The 17,454-nt window shown below is 23.6% G+C and overlaps 1 pseudogene; it reads left to right on the forward strand.

Moving 5' to 3' along the window:
- The first annotated feature begins 16,562 nt into the window (after positions 1–16,562).
- Positions 16,563–16,967, forward strand: LOC143220535 (NADH-ubiquinone oxidoreductase chain 5 pseudogene; annotated as a pseudogene).
- Positions 16,968–17,454: the final 487 nt, after the last annotated feature.

Here is a 17,454-nt window from a genome sequence, read left to right on the forward strand (position 1 = left end):
TTCATTTTGTAACACATGCATTATTCCCAGTTTCCCATTTATTAATACTTACTGCAACTTACTGTTATGATATTTTCGATCATTTTCAAAATTCCCAATATTTAATTTCAAGCGTCATTTTTTTCGAAAAAGTGTCATTGGAATTAGTTAAGTGTTCGTTTATACCGATATTTCGTTGAATTTTTTGCTGTCTAATGCGATTGTCTGTACACGAACGTACGCTGCCGCATCGACACGACAGGAATGTTATTCTAGTTGCGTATGGTAGATCTGAGAAACAATACTCTATTGTCATTGTTATTAATAACCAATAATAATGTGCCGTAAGAATTCTTTCTCAGTTTTCTATTTACATCGACATTCCCTAACTGATAGTTATGATATTTTCGATTGTTTTCATAATTTCCAGGCTCTAATTACAAAAATTGTATTAATGAGGAAACTTTTCTATTGAATGAGTTGAGTGTAGTTTTATAACATTGTTTAATTATACTTATAATTATTGTATATGATTGTCTGTATACGTACCTACGCTACCGATACTACACGGTAGGAGTTATTTTGTTTCTGCGTTCAACAGATCCGAGCGACACTACTAGATGGTCCTCGTTAATTTCATAATCATGACTTTGTGCTGTACGCAGTTTATCCAAGCCATCCATTTATTAACACATACTGCAATTTACTTTTACGAAATTTTCGATTTGTTTCATAACTTCCAATCTTTAAGTTCAAAGACTGTATTTTTGAAGAAATGTGTCTATGGAATTAGTTCAATTTACATCTATGACAAAATTGGTGTATGCTTTTTCTTATTTCATATGATTCGCTGTATTCGTACCTCGCTTACAGCGCCACAGGAGTGGAGTGGTCTTGTAGTTGAGATCAGTATATCAAAGCGACACTACTGTATGAGCTGCATTAGTTTCTTCAACTATAATACTGTACCGTATGGATCTCTTCTCAGTCTTCCAGTTATTTATACATGCTGTATATTACGGTTATGCTATTTTCGATTCTTTCATAATTTCCAGTTTATAAATTAAAAATTTGTACTTCATAGTAAAATTGCATTTTCAATTGGATAAGTCTACATTTTTGCAAATATTTTGTTTAATTTTAGGTTGTATAATATGATTGTCTGAATACAAACTTACGCTTCTGCAGCAACACGAATGGAATGTCCTTGTAGCTGCGTTCGGTAAGTCGGAGCAACACGACTGTATGGTTTTTGTTAATTTCAATATACTGAATATAGTACCGTAATCATTCATTCGCAGTTTCCTGCTATTTCTATGCATTTGTTCCCAATTTTTACTTTATTTATACATTCTGCAATTTACTGTCCTAATATTTTCGATTTTCTTCAATATTTCCAATTTTTATTATAAGAAATTCTATTTCCTAATAAAGGTGTCTTTGTAATTACTTGAGTGTAGGCTTATGTCATTTATTTGTTACATATTGCTATTTTATATGACTTTCTGTATGCGAACTTACGTTCCCGGACCAACACCACTGGCGAGGACTTGCAGTTGCGAACGCCAGATCGAAGCGGCTCTACTGGATGGTCTTTGTTTATTTCCATACCCATAAGACTGTGCCGTATGCATTCTTTTGCAGTTTTCTATTCACATCAACATACTGCATTTTACTGTTATGATTTCATCTATTCGTTTCAAAATTCATAAATTTAAATACAAGGACCTGTATTCTTTAGTATACTCGCCATTTGAACTTGTTAAGTTTATGTTTATGACAATATCTTGATAAGCTTTTTGTCATTTTACACAGTTGTCTGTATACGTACCTTCGGTGCTGTAGCGACACGGCTGAAGAGCTCTTGTAGTTGCGAACGCCGGATCGAAGCGGCATACCGCATGATCTTCGTAAACCTTTTTAACCACAATATTGTACCGCATGCAATCATTCGAAAATTTCTATTTACTTCTGCTTACTGCAATTCACTGTTATGATTTTTCGACTTTTTTCATAATTTCCAATTTTAATTTGAAATGTTGTATTTCTTAGGAAATATTTCTGTGGAATTAGTTAAGAGTACGTTTTTGATAATAGTCTGTTATATCTTACGTTAATCTCTCATGGTCTGTATACGTGACTATGATGCCGGAGCGGGACGACTGGCGACGTATTGCGGTTGCGTAGAGCAGATTGGAGTGGCACTACTGGATGGTATTTGTTAATTTCTATTACTTTGATATGGTACCGTATGAATTTTTTCGCAGTCTTCCATTCATTTATGCAGTCTCTCATTTATTGCATTGATATTTCAATTTTTTTAAAACCTTTTAATCCTTAGTCTAAAAATTTGTAATTTTCAGTAAACGTTACTTTGGAATTAGTTCAGTGTACGTTTGTGACATCAGTTTATTAATCTTATTGATATTTTATGCGATAGTGTGCACAGGAACCTATGCTTCCGGAACAACACGAATGTAGTGGCCTTCTAGTAGCGTACCGCAAATCTGAGAGGCACTGCTGGATGGTCTAGGTTAATTTCCTTAGTCTTGAGATTCTACAGTATGCATTTTTCCCAAAATTCCATTTATTTATGCATACTGTAATTTACTGTTGTGATATTTTCAATTTTTTTCAAAATTTCAAGTTTTTATTTTCAAAAATTGTATTTCTTAGTAAAAGTGCCGTTGGAATTAGATGAAGTGAACATTGATGACGTCATTCTGTTAAACATATTATTATCTTTTACGATTGTCTGTATTCGTACCTCCGCTTCCGCCAAGATGCGACTGAGTGGCCTTGTAGGTGCGTGTGGAAGATCGGAGCGACATTATTGGATGATCTTTGTTGTTATCTTTAGCCCTGACGCATTTTTCCAGTCTCCCATTTATTTAGACATACTGTAATTTCCTCTTTTCCCATTTCCTATTATTTTCAAAATTTCCTGTTTTTAATTCCCCAAAATGTATTGTTAAGGTTCCTTTTGAATTAGATGAGCATACGTTGATGACATTATTTTGTTAAAATTATTGTCACTTTAGGAGATTGTCTGTATTCGGACATACGCATCCGGAGTGACTCAACTGTTGCGGTCTTGTAGTTGCGACCGGTAGCTTGGAGCCACACTGTAGTATGGGCTTCGTTAAAATGATTAACCTCAATATTGTACTGCAAGCATTCCATCTCGGATATATATTTATTTCTACATACTGTAATTAACAGTTACCTTATTTTCGATTTTTCACATAATTTCCAGCTTTTAATCTCAGGAAACGTATTTCATAGTAAAAGCGCCTTTGGAATCAGTTGTGTGTACGTTTGTGACAATATTATGTTAAATTCTGTCTATTTTATATGACACGTTGTATACGTACCTACGCTTCGGGCGCGGTACACTTGTAGTGGTCTTGTAGTTAGGTACGGCAGATTGAAGCAGTACACTGGATTGTCCTCGTTAATTTCTGTATCCCATGATTTTAAACTGTATGCATTCTTTCCCAATTTGTCCATTTACTTTACACGTTCCTTAACTTACTGTAATGATATTTTAGATTTAGAGTTTAATAATTTTCTATTTCTATTGTAAGAAATTGTATTTCCTGGTAAAACTGCCTTTGGAAATAGTTGAGTGTACGCTTATGACATTATTTTGTTTAACTAACTGTTATTGTGTATGATTGTCAGCATACGCACCTAAGCTGACGGAACATCGCGACTGGAGTACACTTGAAGTCGCGATCGGTACATCGTAGCGACACTACTGTATGATTATCGATAATTTCTCCAACCTCGATATTCTATCGTATGCATTTTTTCCCATTTTTCCATTTACTTGTACAAACTGTAATGTAGTGTTATGATATTTTCGATATTTCTCGCAATATTTAATTTGCATTTTAGAAAATTGTATTTCTTAGGAAAAGTGGAATTTTTTGGAAATTCTTTGGAATTTTTTTCTTTGGAATTAGTTGTGTGAATGCTAATGACAATATTGCTTTAAATTCATTGTAATCTTATACGATTGTCCAAATACGTATCTATGCTTCCTGAGCGTCACGAATAGAGTGTTCTGTAGTTGCTTCCGCCATATCGAAGCGACACTGCTGTACGGTCTTTGTTAATATCTTAACAAAATTGTTAATTGTTAAAATTAAAATATTGTACCGTATGCATTATTTCGCAGTTTTCTATATAATTCTTCATACTACAATTTACTGTTATGATATTTTGGATTTATTTCATAATTTCCAGTTTTTAATTGCAAAAAATGTATTTCGTAATAAAAGAGTCCCCGGTGTTTGTCATGCTTGCGTTCAGGACAACATTTTATTCATCATACTGCACTTTTATGTGATTTCGTGTATACATACGTGCGCTGTCTGTGTGACGCGGTGGTACTTGTCTTGTAGTTGCGCACGGTATATCGGAGTGGCGCTACTTGATGGACTTCGTTAATTTCTTTACTATGATTTTTTACCGTATGTAACATTTACGCGTCTTCCATTTATTTCTGCTTACTCCTATTAACTGCTATGGCATTTTCGTTTTTCCTCAAATTTTCCAATTTTTAATTTCATAAATTGTATTTCGTATTAAAAATGTCATTAAAATCAGTTGAGTGTATGTTCATGGCAATGATTTGTTAAAAATATTGTTATTTTATATGATTGCCTGTATGTGTACCTACGCTCCCGAGCGACACTACTGTCAATGTCTTTTAGTTACGTACGGCAGAACGGAGCGGTATACAGGATGGTCTTCATTAATTTCTTTAACCTTAATGTTGTGCCGCACGCGATCTTTCGATATTTCCTGTTTATCTCTACATGATGTAGTTTATCGATATGATATTCTCCATGTTTTCCTATATTTTCAATTTTCAATTTAAAAATTGTATTTCATAGTAAAAATTTGTTTTGAATTAGTTGAGTTTAGGTTTATGCCAATATCAGGTAAAATTCTTTGTTATTCCTTATGATTGTCTGTATGCGTACTACCGTTCCCGCAGCTACACAACTGGCGATGTTTTGTTCTTGCGTACGGCAGATCGGAACGGCATATTGGATGGTCTTCGTTATTTTCCTTAACCACAATAATGTACTGTACGCATGCATTTTCAACTTTCCATTTATTTATGCATACTGTAATTTGCTGTCATGATATTTTCCATTTTTTACATAATTATCAATTTTTTTAGTAATAGATTGTATACCATCTTAAAAGAGTCTTTGGAATTGTTTTAGTGCACGCTCATGACGTTATTTTGTTATACGTGTTATTTCATATGATTGTCGGTATACGTACCAAGGCTGCCGGAGCGTCACGTGTGGAATGGTCTTGTAGTTTAGACGCTACTGTATAATCGTCATTAACTTCTTTAACCATTTTATTGTACCTTATGCATTCTTTCGCGGTTTTCTATTTATTTCTACATTCTGCACTTTACTGTCATAATATTTTCAATTTCTTTCCAAATTTTCTATTTCCATTTAAAGAAATGCATTTCTCAAGGGAAGTGTCTTCGGAATTAGATAAGTGCACATTTAAGACATTATTTTGCTAAACATAGAGTTATTTTATATGATTGTCTGTATGCGCACATACGATGTTGGAGCGACACGGTTGGCAAGGTCTTGTAATTGCGTACGGCGGAACGGAGCGGCACTGCTGAACGGTCTTCGATATTCTCATTATTCTTCATTTTGTAATGTATGCATTCTTTCCCTGTTTCCTATTGATTTACAAATACTCTCGCTTAATGTGATGATATTTCGATTTTTATCAAAATTTTCAATTTTTAGTACAAAAAATTATACTCCCTAATAAAAGTGCCCTTGGAGTTGGTTGTGTTCACGATTCTGATAATATTTTGTTAATCTTTTTGTTATCATATTTGATTATCTGTATACGTACCTACGCTGTCGGAGCGACACTACTGACATGGTCTTGTGTGTGCGTCTGCAGAACGAAGCGGCACCACTGGATGGACTTTCCATAATTTCTGTAACCATATTATTGCACCGTATGCTTTCCTTCTGCGCTGTTTTATTTATTTCAGCATACTACATTTTACTGTCGCGCTATTTTCAATTTTCATTGAAATTTTCAATTTATATATTAAAAAATTGTATTTTTTCATTAAATGTGTCTTTGGAATTAGATGAGTGTACGTTTATGACATTATTTTGTTAAACATAGTGTTATTTTATATGATTGTCATCATATGTACCTATGCTGCCGGAGCGACACGACAAGTATCATCTTGCTGTTGCATACGGCAGATCGGGGTGCTATAATGGATGGTCTTCGTTAATTTCCTAAAGCATAATATTACCATATGCATTCATTCGCTGTTTACAATTTATTTATACACACTGCAGTATACTTTTATGATATTTTTCATTTTCTTCAAAATTTCCAGTTCCTAATTTCAAGAATTGTATTTCTCAGAATTAGCCAAGTATCCGGTTATGACAATATTCTGAAGAACTTATTGTTATTTTATATGATTGTACGTATACGTACCAACACTGCCGTATGCAGCACAACTGCTCTGGTCTTGTAGTTGCTTTCGGTTGATCGGAGCGGCATTACTGTATGGTCTAAACTAACATCTGTAACCTTGATTTTGTACCGTATGTATTTTCTCACAGTCAACTATTTATTTACACAAACTGCAATGGAATGCTACGACAATTTCGATTAGTTTTCAAAATATCCGATTTTTAATATGAAAGATAGTATTATTTAGTAAAAGCGTCTTTTGAAATGGCTGAGTTTACGTTTATGACAATATTGTGTTAAACTTATCGTAATTTCATATTTATTTTCTGTATGTGCGCATACTACTCCGCGGGAGTGGACTTGTTGTTGCATACGTTTTATCGGTGCGACTCGACAATGGCCGTGAACGTATGCGTATTGACGCAACGGGGCGACAGGGCGGAAATGGACTTGTAGCTGCGTGCGCTACCGCGGAGCCGCAATACTGGAATGATTTCGTTAATTTCATTGGTGGTGATATATTATCGTGTGCATTTTTCTATTGCTTTCCAATTATTTCTACATAATGTAACATATTGTTGCGATACATCTAATTTTTTTTCGAAATTTCAAATTTACGATTTTAAATAATGTATTTTTTTAGTAAAGCGTCTTTCGAGTTAGTTCAGTGTACGTTTATGTCGATATCTTGTTAAATTCTTTGTTATTTTGTATGATAGTCAGGGTGGTGTTGCAGTTGCATACAGTAAATCGGAGCATCAATACTGAATGGTTTTCGTCAATTCTTCAATCTTGACAGTGTGACCTAAAATGTCCTATTTTTAATTATAAAAATTGCACTTCTTAGGAAAAACTTCGTTGGATATTGTTGAGTGTACGTATATAACAATATTTTGTGAAACTATTATTATTTTACATGACTTTCTGTATATGTAACTACACTGGCGGAGCGACAAGACTCGTTGGGCTTTGTTAAGATTAGTGTTATTTTATACGATCTGTTTACGTACCTACGTTGCCAGAGCGACCCGGCCTTCGAGGTCTCGTTGTTCCGTACACCAGAACGGTGCGGCACTACTGGATTGTCTTCCATATTTTCCAAGATCTTGATGTTGTAGGATATGTATTACATTGCTATATTCTATTTATTTCTACATACAGCAATTTACTGGAGTAATACCTTCGATTTCGTTCAAATTGTCCTATTTCTTATTTAGCGAATTGAATTCCGTAGTAAAAGTGTCTTTGGAATTATATGATTGTACCCTTATGGAATTATGTTATTAAACTAATTGTCATTTTATATGGTAGTCTGTAAATATACTTACGTTGCCGAAGTGTCACGGCTGGACTGGATTTGTAGATGCGTACGCCAGTTAGGAGCGTCATACTGGATGGTCCTCGTTCGATTCTGTAACTATGATTTTACACCGTATGAATTTCTTATCAATTTTCCCAATTATTTATACATTCTGTTATTTCCTGTTATCTTAATTTCGACTTCATTCCATAATTTCCGATTTCTATTGTAAGAAAATGTATTTCACAGAAAAGCTGCCTTTGGAAATAGTTGAGTGTACGATCATGACAATATCTTGTCAGGTTTGTTGTTATTTTATATGATTGCCTGTAGGCGTACCTACTCTCGCGGCTTGACTCGGCTGTGAAGGTCTTTAGATGTGAACGGCAGAAAAGATCGCCACTACCGGACGGCCTTCTTTAACTTCTTTAACCTTGATATTGTACCGTACGCGTTTGTTCCCAGTAACGATTTATTTATACATACTCTAACCAGCAGTTACGATATTTACGATTCTTTATCGAAATTTTCAATTATTATTACAAAATTTTTTATGATATGTAATATATATTATATTTTATATATTAAAAAATAATTTTATACTATTTTAGTCGAGTAGTATAGATTTAATTTTATACTATTTTAGGCGAGTAGTATAGATTTAATTTTATAGTATTATAAATAAGTAATTTTATACTATTATAATAATATACATTTAATTTCATACTATTATAATTAATTCTACAATATTTTATTTGAGTAGCATAGATTTAATTTTATATTATTATAATCAATTTTATGCTATTTTAGTCAAATAGTATAGATTTAATTTTATATTATTATAAATAATTAATTTTATACTATTTCAATAGTATAGATTTAATATTATATTATTATAATTAATTTTGTACTATTTTAGTGAAGTAGTATAGATTTAATTTTGTACTATTATAATTAATTTTATACTATTTTAATGGTATATATTTAATTCTATACTATTACAATTAATTTTATACTATTTTAATAGTATAGATATTATTGTATATTATTAGAAATAATTAATTATATACTATTTTAACTGAGTAGTATAGATTTAATTTTGTGTTATTATTATAAATAATTAATTTTATACTATTTTAATAGTATGGATATAATTTTACATTATTATAATTAATTTTATACTATTTTATTGTTATATAATTTAATTTCACATTATTATTATTAATTTCATGCTCCTCAGGTCGAGCAGTATAGATTTAATTTTATACTATTGCTATAAATAATTAATTTTAATATAAAGTTTATAAATATTAAAAATTATTTTTAATATTTTATAGGATTTAAATTAAATTTATTTTTATTATTTATAGGTTTATTACTTTATTTAAGGATACAAAACCTACAAATATTAATTAATTTTAATATTTCATAGGTTTTGAATTTAATTTATTTAAGGATACAAAACCTATAAATATTAAAAAATATTTATTTTAATATTTATAGGCTTAATAATTTTAAGGATACAAAACCAATAAATATTAAAAATTATTTACATTAATATCTACTGGTTTATTAATTATAGGGATACAAAACCAATAAGTATTAAAAATTAATTATTCTAATATTTATAGGTTCTTAAATATAATTAAAATGATAATAATAAAATTTATATATTTAAAATTATTAACATTAACGATTATTAATTATTTATAATAATTTATTTAAAATTTATATATAAGTATATATGTATGTAATTATCAATTAATTGAATTTATTATAAATATATTAATTATTATAAAATTTTATTTTATTATTAAAATATTTTTTTTACATAAGAAAGAATAAAATTAAATTATAAATTTTAATAGGATTTTAGTTATAATTTATAGTATAAAATTTTCAACTTTAATTTAAAATTTAAATTTTAAACATAAATTTTCATACAAATTTATAATCGAAAATTTGTAAAAATTTTATTACAGTTTAATAATTAGTTACATTAATAAAATTTATATTTAATTTATATTAAATATTAACGAAAATATAAAAAAATTTAATACTAAAAATAAATGTTTATTTTAGTATTTAATTTCTAGGCATTTAATGAAAATTAGATTGGAAGTTAATTCTAATAAAGATAAATTTAGTGCCAGCAATAGCGGTTGAACTATTTTTATGAATTGATTAAATCAATTAAAATTATTTATTCAAATTTATTAATTGATAAAATAAAGAATTTTTAGGTAAAATTTTTAAATAATATTTAAATTTAATTTTTAATTAAATACATTTTAAAAATTTTGTTAAAAAACCGGATTAGATACCCTGTTGTAAAATATAAATAATTAATTAATAATTAAATGTAAATCATTAAAATTAAATAATATGACAGTCTTTTATTTATTTAGGGAAACTTGTTTATTAATTTGATAATCCACAATAAGATATACTTAAATATTTTTTTTATATATTGTTGTTTTTAGATTTATTATAAATAGTAAATTATAAATTTATTAAAATTTAATATAAAATAAATTCGAATCAAAATATAGGAAATTTAATATAAAATGAGTTATAATAATATTTAATTTTGGATAATTTAATTTCAATATTAATTTGAATAAGGATTTAATAGTAAGTATAAATATTTATTCTAATTGAATATAATATAAAAGATGTACAAATTGCCCGTCAATTTCATTATAAATGGAATAAGTCGTAACATAGTAAAAGTACTGAAAGTGTTTTTAGTTTTCAATATTTAAAATTGAGTAATTATTAATAAATTTATTAAATTAATATTAATTTTTATAAAATAAATATTTTATTTTTATAGTTATTAAATACATAAATTATTCTTTAATTTATAAATATTAACAATATTTATAAAAATATAAATGTTATAAGTATTTATTAATATTTAATGTTTAAGTACTTATTTATAATATTTAAATTAAGTTATTTAAATATATAGTAAGTAAAAAAATTGAAATTTAATTTATATGATGTAGAATAAAATTTATTTTGTATCTTTTGTATCAGGGTTAATTAATTTAATTTAATTATATTTAATTATCTCGAAAATAAATGAGCTAAATATAAATAATTTTTTTTGGAGAATACAAATTATAAACTTACAATTAGAAATTAAATGTTATTCGAATTTATTGATATCTAAAATTTTATTTAATTTAGATAAAATTTCATTTAATTATATAATTAATATATAATTAAAATTTTTATATTACAAATTTATGGGATAAACTATAAATTTATAAATCATAATTTAAATTTATTATTTTTTATGTCTATTAATTTAAAAATAATTATTAATAGAAAATATATAATAATTTAAAATTGAAATTATAAAAATTTAATAATTTAATAGAATATTTAAAAAAAAATTTTAATGAATAGAAATTTATTATAATGATTGAATTAGTAATTATTTATTAATATAAATTTAAATAATTATTAATATTTATAATTAAGGAGTTAGGCAAATTTATATTTTATATTTATATTATATATATATATTCACCTGTTTATCGAAACATGTCTTTTAGAATTTAATTTAAAGTCAAATCGGCTGAATGAATTTTTAGACAGATGCAGTATATTGACTGTACTAAGGTAGCATAATCATTTGTCTTTTAATTAAAGGGATGGAATGAAAGATTGAATGAAATGTATACTGTCTCAATTATAATTGATTAATATATATTTTTTGTTAAAATGATAAAAATAGATTATGGGACGATAAGACCCAATAGAATTCGATATTAATTTAAAAATAATCCATAATATATTTAATTAATACTATTAAATTAATATTTAATTGGCAGGATTTGTAAATTTATTGAACTTTATATTATAATATTTATTAAACTTTGATTTAAGGAAATATTTAAATTTGATATAATAATACTAATTAGAAGAATAAATTACCTTAGGGATAACAGCGTAATATCTATTTAAATAACAAATAAATAAAGATGATTGCGACCTCGATGTTGAATTAAGATAAATTTTAAATGCAGAAATTGAAAAGTCAATTCTTCTCGATTTTTGAAGTCTTACATGATTTGAGTTCAGATCGACGTAAGTCAGGTCTGTTTCTATCTATAATAACTTGATTAATTAGTAGTACGAAAGGACTTTCATTGAGACATAATTTTATTGTATATAATGAATATTTAAAAATTAAAATTAATATAATTATTTTAACAAATTAAAGTGTGTTAAATTTAGAGTTTAAATAAATTATATTAGGTATAAAATAAATAATAATTTTAATTTATAAAAATTATTATTACTTTTGAATATTAAATTTTTTAATTATAATGATTTTTTTATTAATTGGGGTTGCCCTTTAAACTATATTTGAACGTAAATTATTATCATATATTCAATATCGAACAGGACCAAATAAGATTGGACTTTTAGGTTTATTTCAACCTTTTAGAGATGCTTTAATATTATTAACTAAAGAAGGATTTATTTTTAATTATAGTTTAATATTTATTTTTAGTCCAATAATTATATTTATTTTATCTTTTGTTTTATGATTAATTTTACTTGAATTAATTTAAATATATTTATTGAATCTAAATATTCAATAATTTTTGTTTTTTTTATTATAAGATTAATAATTTATCCCAGTTTTTTTAATTGTTGATTTTCATATTATAATTATGCAATATTAGGTTCTATTCGATCAATTGCTCAAATAATTTCATTTGAGATTAGAATATTTTTTATAACTATAATTTTTTTTGTTTTAATAGAAAGATTTTCATTAATGAATTTAAAATTAAATCAATTGAATATTATATTTTTTATTTCATTAAATACTTAATGTTATATATTTTTTATTAGTTTATTAGTTGATCTTAATCGAACAACTATTGATTTAATTGAAGGAGAATCAGAATTAGCATCTGGTTTTAATAATGAATAGCATAGAAGAATATTTACAATAATTTTTTTATCGGAATAGTTAAATATTATATTTACAGGATTATAATTGTTAATTATATTTTTAATTATAATTATTGATCATTATTATTTTTTATTACTTATATATTAAATTTTATTTTATTAATTTGAATTCGAGCATTATTATCACGTACTCGATTTGATCAGTTAATAAGTTTTTGTTGGACTGATATATTTATTATTATTTTAAATTGTTTAATATTAATACATTTACCAAAAAAAATTATAATTTTTTTTTTTAAGTTAAAGAAAAATTTAATTTTTATAATATATTTTCAAAATATATACTTATTCAAGTTTATTAACTTTAATAAATTTAATAATCTCAAAATTTATTTAATTTAAATGAAATAATCTAATATAAAAAATATGATGAAGTAAAAAAAAATATTTAAATAAGTATAAGGATATTCAATAATTTGTCCTTCGAATCATGTTAATATTAAAAAATTATTAATAAAATATCAATAATAGTATTGTCTATTAGGACAATTTTATAAATTTTTCAAATAATTATTATTTAATAAAGGTAATGTAAATGAGATTAAAATTGAAAATATTAATCTTATTACTCCTCGAAATTTATTAGGAATTGATCGTAAAATTGAATAAGCAAATGAAAGATTTCATTCTAGTTTAATCTGAACTGGTGTAATTATTGAAGTAGCTATTTCAAAATTATCAGCATCTCCAAAATAATAAGGATATTGAATGTTAATAAATATAAACAAAGTTTGAATAATAATGAATCCTATTAAATCATTAATGATAAAATAAGGATAAGAAGGAATTTTATAAATGTTTCTATTTATTCCTACAGGATTTGTTGATCCTGTAATATATAAAATAATTAAATGTATTATTACTATTATTATAACAATTAATGGTAAAATAAAATGTACTGAAAGAAATAGATTTAATGTTGAATTATTAATTGAAAATCCTCATGAAATTGATTCTACTAATCGAATCGATTCTACTAATTAATCGAATTAATCATCCAGAATTTACATCTATTATAATATGAGAAATTTTTATAAATGCTAAATTAATATTTGGACAATAATTTATGATAAATTAAATCCTGAAATAATTTGAATTAATAAAGATAAACCAAGAACTGATCAAAAATTTCATATATAATTAATGCTTACAGGTGTTGGTAAATAAATAAAACTAAAAATAAATTTTAATGTCTTATTAAATTTTTAATTTTTTATATTTATTCATACTAATTTTTTTCGTAAACATTTTTTTATAATAGATGTTATTTTAATATTTTAACTGAAGAATATAAAGTAATAAAGAATATTGTAATTATTAAAAAATTAATACTTAAATTTAAATTTAAATTATTAAGTAAGTAATTTTTAGATAAATATTAATTTTATATATATATATATATATATATATGTATAAATTATTAATCAATTAATAAATAATCATAGAATATTAATTTTATTAAATTTAAGCTTTGGAAAATTTAATAAAGTAATAAAATACGAAAAAGTATTTATAATACCTGAAATATTAATAATTATAGATGTAATGGGTTTATATATAAGATATATTGTTATTAAGACAATAATTAAAAAATAATATTCTTATTGAATAAATTAAATAAAATAATAAATATTTTGTAGGAGAATAAATATTATTAATTTCTAACATTAAATTTATAATTAAAAATGATATAATTATTGATGTCAAATTTACTATTATAATATTTATTATTATTATTATAAATTATATTTATATTGTATGTATACTAATATTGATACTTAATTTAATTTTCATAAAATAGTTTATTAAAAACAATAGTTTTGGATACTATAATAATTTTATTTAAAAATATTTTGAATTTTATTAATATAAAAATATAATTTTGCCTTAAATAATTAATTATTTATATTAATTTACAAAATTAATGTTTTTATTATATTAATAATATAATTGTTGAAATTATAATTATTATTTTATTATTTAAATTTATTATATTCTTTTATTTTAATAATTATTTATTAATATTTTTAATTTTAATTGAATATATTTCATTCACTATTTTAATATATTTATTATATGATAATAATAGATGGATATATTCAATATATTTAATTTATTCAGTAGGAGAAGCAATTTTAGGATTATCTTTAATAGTAAGATGAAATTATATATATGGTCATCAAAAAATTAAATCAATTAGATTAATTAATTAAAATTTTTGAATGAATGAATTATTAATTTCATTATTAATATTTTTTTTATCCAAAATTAAGTTAATTTTAGATTATAATTCTTTATTTTTAGTTACTTTTTTTATAATAATAAAATTAAATTGATTAGATTTAAGATTTATTATTATATATTTAAGATTAAGATTTCATTCTTTTTATTTATGAATTTCAACTTTATGAATTCTTTCATTAATTTTTTAAAATTTAAGTATATAATTTAAATATAATTTTTTCATTTCCTTTATTATTTATTATTTCATATTTATATATAAAAAATAATAGTTAAAATTTTGAACGAATACAATTAACTAATGATTATATTTCAATGTTTATATTTATTTATATATTACTGTCGTTTTTAGTTAAAATTCTTATATATATAATACATTCTTTATTATTAAAAGCTCATGTTGAAGTATCTATTTATGGTTCAATAACTATAGCATCAATTATATTAAAATTCGTTAGTTATGGATTATTACGATTATTTTTTATTTTTAAATATTATTTTTTAAAAATAAATAATTATATTTTAATAATTGCAATTTCCGGTATATTAATTTTAAGAATTATATGTTTACGTCTATTAGATATAAGTTTTATTATTTACATTATTTTTATATTGTTTATTAAGATTCATTTATTCCATTTATTTTTCTCATTTATTAGTAATGGTAATTGTTACTTTAAATTTAATTTATTAAATGGTAAATTAATTAATTATTTTACCTTAATAATACATTGAATTCCTTTAAATTTTTTTGTATTTAATTTAATTTTAATTTAAATTTAAATAATGACAAAATATTAATTTTAAAAATTAATTTTATTAATGAAACATTAATTTTAAATTTGAAATTAATTTATATATTTATAGAATTTTTATTTTTATGTTTTCTTATTTTTATTTTAAATTTCTATTATTTATCAATTAATAATATTATTATTATATTATGCGATATTTTTCGATTAAATTGTATAAACTTTAATTTTATAATTTATCTAGATTCAATAAGAATAATAGTAGTATAATATTTAGTATCATTAATTAGATAAATAATTTTATTATATACAATTAGTTATATAAATTTAGAAAATTTTTTAATTAAACGATTTTTTTATTTAATAATATTATTTTTAATTTCTGTATATTTTTTAATTATTAGTTTTAATATATTAACTATTATAATTGGTTCAGATGGATTAGGATTAATTTCTTGTTGTTTAATTAATTATTATAAAAAAAATAAATCTTGAATTCAGGAAAATTAACAATTATTTTAAATCGTTCAGGTGATTGTCCTTTATTAATATTAATTTCTATAAGAATAATATTTGGTAGATGAAATTTATTACTGTATAAATTTAATGATTTAATAATAATTTTATTTATAATAATAATTTATACTGAAAGAGCACAAATTCCATTTTGTACATGATTACCAATAGCTATAACAGCTCCATCAACAGTTTCATTTTTAGTTCATTCTTCAACGTTAGTAACAGTAGGTGTATATTTATTATTTCGATATTTAGAATTATTTGAAATGAATTATAAATATTTTATTATATTAATTTCTGGATCATCAATATTGTATTCAGGTATGTCTGCAAATTTTTAATTAGATATGAAAAAAATTGTTGCATATTCTACTTTAAGTCAATTAAGTTTCACAATAAGAATTTTAACTTAAAAATTAAAGGATTTAGCTTTTTCACATTTATTTATTCATGCAATATTTAAATCTTTAATATTTATATGTGTAGGAAGATATATCCATTATTTAAATAATAATCAAACTTATAAATTTGATAATGAAATATTTTATATTTATCCAATAAGAAGATTAATTTTTATATTTTCTTTATTTAGTTTAATAGGCTTTCCTTTTCTAGCTGGACTATATTCTAAAGATTTAATAATTGAATGTTATTTTATTTCAAAAATAAATTTATTTAGAAATTTAAATTTAATTATTAGAACATTATCAAATGATCTATATTCTTTTCGAATTATAATAATTTTAATAAATATAAATTTAAATTTAAATTTAATTTATATTAACGAAGATAATTTAATAAATTTTTGTATATCAATTATAATAACTTTTAGAATTTTTCTAAGTAAAATTATATTTAATTTAATGTTTATGTTAGAAACTATAATGTAAAATTTTGTTATAAAAATATTAATTTTTAAAATATTTACATTAAGATTTTTTAAAAATATAATTTCAAATAAATTGTTATTTAAAAAAATATTATAATATTTTATTACAATTTTATACATTTAAATTTATTTTATAAAATGTCTTATATAAAATCACTACAATATATTTATTTATATGAAACCATACCAGAAAAAATTACTATAGAATTAATTACAAGTAAATTTAGATTATTATTAAATAAAATCAACATCTATTTTAATTTTAAAAT

This window comes from Lasioglossum baleicum, unplaced genomic scaffold (assembly GCF_051020765.1).
Source record: "Lasioglossum baleicum unplaced genomic scaffold, iyLasBale1 scaffold1169, whole genome shotgun sequence".
NCBI lineage: Eukaryota > Metazoa > Arthropoda > Insecta > Hymenoptera > Halictidae > Lasioglossum > Lasioglossum baleicum.